Source organism: Poecilia reticulata, chromosome 3 (genome assembly GCF_904066995.2).
Source record: "Poecilia reticulata chromosome 3, P_reticulata-male-v2, whole genome shotgun sequence".
Classification (NCBI taxonomy): domain Eukaryota; kingdom Metazoa; phylum Chordata; class Actinopteri; order Cyprinodontiformes; family Poeciliidae; genus Poecilia; species Poecilia reticulata.
In genome coordinates this window covers 8,187,253-8,193,492 of record NC_088832.1, presented here as the reverse complement: position 1 = coordinate 8,193,492, position 6,240 = coordinate 8,187,253, and the positions used below count along the sequence as shown (strand labels likewise).

General features: G+C 37.2%; 1 protein-coding gene across 3 annotated transcripts in view; it reads right to left on the bottom strand.

The window, feature by feature from the left end:
- Positions 1–4,341: 4,341 nt before the first annotated feature.
- Positions 4,342–6,240, bottom strand: part of trpm7 (transient receptor potential cation channel, subfamily M, member 7) — a 49,091-nt gene continuing 47,192 nt past the window's right edge. For all 3 annotated transcript variants that reach the window (XM_008404786.3, XM_008404785.3, XM_081605006.1), the window contains 2 exons: positions 6,135–6,211; positions 4,342–5,920 (listed from right to left, as the gene is read on the bottom strand). The gene's annotated coding sequence lies outside the window, so the exon portion shown is untranslated. The remainder of the gene's footprint in view (positions 5,921–6,134; positions 6,212–6,240) is intronic.

Genomic DNA, 6,240 nt, shown 5'->3' with positions numbered 1-6,240 from the left:
GCAGTAAAGGGATGTGATCATTAAACAGATCCATCTGAGGCTAATTCAATCAAAAATAAGGTCCTTGTGACATCTATATGAAACCAAAAATAATCAAATTAGCTTTGAAAGTTGTACTTAAGCTCACATATAAAATGTCTGGATACACAGGGTAACAACTGAATGAAAAAAACCTATAGTTTTTGTTGGTTTCATAAGTTTTATATTAAAAGAAATTGATTTGGACAATTTTCTTTGTTTTTCTTGATTAAAAAGTTGAAGTAGCGCTACTCTTGCTCACCTCCGCTTATTACAAAATGTGAAATTATGGCTTGTAAATTTAGCTTCAGAGCAAAAAATGAAATCCTCATTAAAAGTCATTTATGCATGTAAAATTAAGGTTTTAAAATATGTAATGGCAAGTCCTTAAATTTTGTCGTGGCTATGTAGGTTTTATCTTACGGAACTTAGGCAAACTCACTGCGTCATGTCACAAGGGGTTAAGGTTAGCACTAATAAGCTTCTAGGACTTTAGCCAGTTTTTATTTTTTTATTTTTCAAAGTGTAGATTTATCGGCAGTTGGCTAGCTCGGAAATACGTGAGTTACGGCTGTCAGAGCCATATGCCGTGTGGGAAGAACAAATACTACAAAAGACCCCAAAAAGGTCAGAGTTGTTGTCTCCTGAGGGAAAATGTCTTGAATTTTATTCATAATGGTCTTAAAAATGTCAAATCTGAGTTGTTAAAATCTACAGGAACCCTGGCATAGAAGGGGACACTTTGTTCCGTCACTGCACCAGCGCTGGGTACCACAGTCTGTGTAGCTGCAAAAAATGACCTAAACAGTACTAACATGTCCTAACCACTTTTAAAACAAAATTAAGGATGAAACGCAAAACAATTCCCCTTTTGAAACAGTGGCTCGTATACTGCATGAAGGAAACTGGTTGTACCTTACCCAGCCAGATTCACTTTTGTAAGGCGAACATCTTTATTGTCTCTGCACTGATGTGACTGGAGAAAGCTTCATTTATCTGATATTTGGCTCCCGTCTATGGCCAGTCTTTGCCACTGGGGGGCCATAAAGCAAAGGCTAACTTGTTCCTCCTTCCCTCTTTACAAGTATATTTAAATACAAGGACAACTGAAAAAATAGGAAGTAGTTTAACAGCACACAAACCAGTTTAGCTTAAGATGAGTTATCTATTTTGAGAAAATAGAGCTGAGAAACGTAAAGCAGCTACGAATGAACGAGGAAGGAAATATACCAGGTTATATTTTATCAGCTTTCAAATGTACAGTGTTATTAACACTCCAAGTTTCGAAGCGCTGACCTCTCATACTTCCTCATGTTCAAACTTCCTGCTGGTTATCAGTTGATAAAGCTTGTATAGCTCACGAGTCAACTAAACCTGGTCAAACAAAAGTTGGCAACACTATTCAACATTGTAGTTGAAATAACCATCTGAAAAGTGTGGTATATTTCTTGTACTCTGTTAAATTGAATGTCATTTTTCTTGCAGTCCAAAAGTGCAAGAAAAAACTTCAAGATATTAAAGTTGTAACTGATGGCCCAAATGAATCATCCATCCATTTTCTTACACCCTTGTCCATTAGTGGGGTCGGGAGGTAGATGGTGCCTATCTCCAGCTAACGTTCCAGGTGAGAGGCAGGGTTCACCATGGACAGGTCACCAGTCTGTCACAGGGCAACACAGAGACAGACGGGACACACAACCATGCACACACACACTCACACCTAGGGAGAATTTGGAGAGGCCAATTTAAGTGACAGTCATGTTTTTGGACTGTGGGAGGAAACCAGAGTACCTGGAGAAAACCCACACATGCACAGGGAGAACATGCAAACTCCATGCAGAAAGACCCCAGGCCGGGAATCAAACCCAGAACCTTCTTGCTGCAAGCCAACTGCACCACTGTGCAGCCCAAACAAATCATCTAAAAATTTTAACTCCAAATTCTCTAAGCGAATCAGAAACGGTCCAAAAGTAATTTTACCTTCATGTACAGCTACATACGTCTCAGAAAAACAGCTCTAGCGCTAAAAGAAGAAAAGAAAATACAATTGAAAAAAAAAAAGAAGCACAAACATAGTAAAAGGAGAATAATAAAAAAAGAAAGATTTAAAAGATCATTTCACTTTTGGCAAAGTAGTCCTCCGTAGTTCACGTCAATGTCCGACATCGGGGCAACTTCTCTGCACCCTGAACCGCTGAGAAATGACCCACAGAACCAAGAAACTACCAGATCGATTCAAAAGTCTGATCCATTTTTTTATTTTATCATAACATTATTTAATTTCCATCGGGATTTTTTTTTTAAATTATTATAATTATTTAGATGTGTAACAGTCTTCAAACATTAAAGTGACCAGCCTGTGATGATGAGGCTGTTTTTGGACATTTAGACAAAAATAATTATGCAGCTAGATTCAGTTTTTATACAAAAAAGAGTTTGATCAAATAAAATATTTAACCAGCTGAAGCTCATTCATTCTAAATTCCTTTTTAATTAATCTTACAGCTTGATTATTAATGTTCTTCATTCTTATACAGTTTAAAAATACAGTTTTAAGTGTATTCATAAAGTAAAGGCAGACATATAACATGAAAATATATGTGTTTTTATAATCACAATAACACTTCCATTGTTAAGAATTTAAGACTAAAAATGAACAAGCTCATTTATTTACACTGATAATGAGGACCTATGTATATATTTATATATAAATATGTAATTAATTAACTATAGCCTTAATAAAGGCTATAGTTAATGATCAACTTTATGAGGCCTACCACTTTACCACATACTATTATTACACATGGGCAGTATGTAAACATTAACTGTATGCTAACCGTTATTCTTTCATTACAAATCTTTTTTTTTTTTACTTCAGAAGTAAAAGCAAAGCCCCAAATCAAGGGAAAAGTCATAAAACATACCAATGCAAATGGATGCATCAACCTTTACCCAGAAGAAATATAACTTCGTTCCATTAAGTTTAATTTAATGACACTGTCCAGATATCAAACTAATCTCTTTGATGCAAAAGCTTTAGGTTTCTGTACTGACAGTTTGTATCTAATACATTTAAAAATAACAATGTCATGACAGTTGTCATGTACGTATGGAACTCAGAATGAGGGCAACCCAAGGTGAAACTATTGTTGGGACCTGCAGCACTGAAACAGATCATTTCCTTTCATACACAATCCAGTTTCACTTCTTGCTCTCTGAAGCATTTCTCCATTCTGTCAAACCTTAGTTAAAACTGGCTGTGATGTGGTTTCCTGTTTCCTGTTTGTTGCGTTTCGGTAAGCAAGTGAACCTGTAGCACTGTATGACGGATTGCATTGGTATAAATTATATGAGGCACTAAGCAGTGCCGAGATCATGTAGAACGACCTCCGTCAGATATGAAGAAGGTGCTGAATTAAAGCGATGGACGAGATCTGATGTTTAAACTGATGAAATTTTATTCATTTTCAATTTTCTTTGTGGAGAGAAGTCCTTTTTTATAACCACTTTATTGGGTATACCTGTTCTATCGCTTGCTAACATAAAGCAGAAGTCAACCCAGTTACCTCAACTCAATTCAAAAATATTTTACTTAACCCAACCGGAAAATAAAATGTCATAGATGGTGACGCTGTGGTAGCAGTCAGTCTTGCAACAAGTCTGAAAAAGCCTCTGACTGAAGACTGATGACTGTATGACAGTCTGATGATTGCTATGATGTGCTAACAATTTGATACCAGCAGAAAACATTATATTTCACATAACATGTTCTAGACAACATCAACAGCAGTTGGCAAGAACTGCTAATTCCTTTTTTATTGCCGCTCATCTTTAAATCTGAGTCTGGTTAGAAAGCCGAGCAGAGAGACACAAAAAGGGAGGCGGGGGACTTTTCTGGTTCTGCTTTTCTTCTCTTTCAACTGCTCTGGAGTTTGAGATTGTGATTCAGATACTGTTTGACCTTTTTGAAAAGGCAAACGCGTAACTCGATGCGTCCAGCTATCTAGACTTGATAATCTACGACTCAATTAAGTTCTGACGTAGCTCCAGAACGGAGAATAAAGGGTTTAATTGACTTTCTACATGCTACATGGAGCTAATTCTCTGTGGTGTTGATTCAATGAAGCGTTAGAAAAAGAAGGAGCGGTTTTCAAGGCAACAACGGTGGTACTGGCAAGGTCTACCTACTGAACCTGTACCTGGTGAGCATACAACGGTCTAGACGGCTGGTCTTATTCTGCACATGCCTCGTCTTGCCAGTTATCTGCCCACGTCACCATCAATTTCTGGTTGGCGTGTGAGTGAAAATGTCAACACAGACGATGGCAATCAGTTACATTTTATTGAACGGGCACAAAATGTGTTACAGGAGCAGTGTTTCAGGTGTCCAAATACAGGCCATGCATTACAATGCTATTGTACAGTTGTTCATGTTGTGAGGTTTGTCATAAATATCCAAAGTAAACATGTCTGGCGTTTCTTTACCCGAATACTCCCACGTTAAACACAACCCAAAAGAAAACCTCCCACGCTAGCAGCAAGCTAGCGCAACTTAGCATAAAGTCTGCAAATGGCGGAAATCGTGGCATTTATGTCCAGATTTAAGGTAGGAAAAATAAAACCATTCTGTCTTACTTCATGTTAAAAAACAAAACAAAAAACAACCCAAAGAAAAGTTCAACATATTCAATAATAATATTGTTATGTGTTTGTTTACAGTACCTGAAGGTAAAAAAAAAAAACTACAAGCAGGAAGTTAACAGCATAAAATAAAAGTTCTGGGGAAATTATAGCTTTGTCTACTTACAAAAAACACTTTTACATCTGACAAGAATTAATTAATATTTTTTATGTTATGCAGGTGGTTTGATAAAGCAATATTTAATATAATAACAAAGCTAAGCTAATATAAACCAACATTTGTTTCACCCAAATTAATGGTATCAATCAAATTTTATCTGTCTTGGGGGGGGAATACATATGCATACATCTATAGATATAGATATATACACACATATTATGCTATTAAAATGTTTAAGTACAGGCATTATTGGTCTTATGTTCCCAGGCTCCCCTGCTCCCCAGTGGGTATGACACACAATCTGAAAAACATGTTTCTCAGCTCTGAAGCTTAGTTTTTTTGGTCAGCAGGATATTATGGGAAGAGAAGTGGGTCAGAGATTAGGTTAAATATAAAATAGATTAACGAGCCCAGATTTTATGTTTTTATTGCTCCTCTGTAATTATGCTTTGACAGAGGAAAACGGATATTAATGAGATATTTTAGATCATAAAAACATCAAATACATTTTGCAAAGATTAAGTGAATGTTGCTGAGAGTCTGGGGCGTAGTAGACTCTAAGGAGCGATTAAAAACTCCCACAGAGACTCGTAGATTCTGTTCAGTAGTATAAACAAAGAAATCCCCAAATATACAAATCTTCATTAGGAGCATCTGTTTTTCACCCCCTCCCTCCGTTTCTCCTAACTTTGATGAGACTGAAGCAGACTGTCGGGCTCCAGGCGGCCGAGAAGCTTCTCGACTTGCATCGTGCACACACCACTTGAGTTTTAGGTGTGTGCATTCATAAAAAGAGGCGTCGATCGCCGCCTGGATCCAGAGAGCCCCTCTCACAAACGTATTGTTTATATTCACAGCCGCGACAGAGCCATATCAGATCTTTTCGTTTTGGTACACACAAATTTTGCGCCCACTTATTAAAATCCTTAGTCTAATTTTCATACTCCGGAGGGGCGTAACAGGTGTATGTTTTTGTTGTTTTTTCGTCAGTGTGAATATAATTGTTTGTTTCTCCACCTTTTACAGGACAGAGCATGTCTGTCTCTTGGATTTCTTCTTGTCGTTTTCATCAGGAAGCTTCTCCATCACCTTGTCCGCCATCTAAACATGAGACGTAAAGGCATGCAAAGCAAATGTGACTCTCCTTTTGTTGACTTCAAATAAACACGTTGCGAATGACATGTCAGCTTTTTTATGTATCCAAAAGAAAAACAAAGACACACCAAAAAGTGAAATGACTGGTCAGCAAAAGGGAAATCCTATTCAGCTTTTAAAGAAGTGCTTTTGAATAGAGAGTTTGAGTTAAACCGCAAACCTGCTCAGGATCTGGAAACGACTTCGTCTCTAGCTTTGAGTAGAGAAGCTCATCCTCCAGGTATACCTCAAAGCTATCTATGGAGGTGAAAAAAGAGATGAAAAAT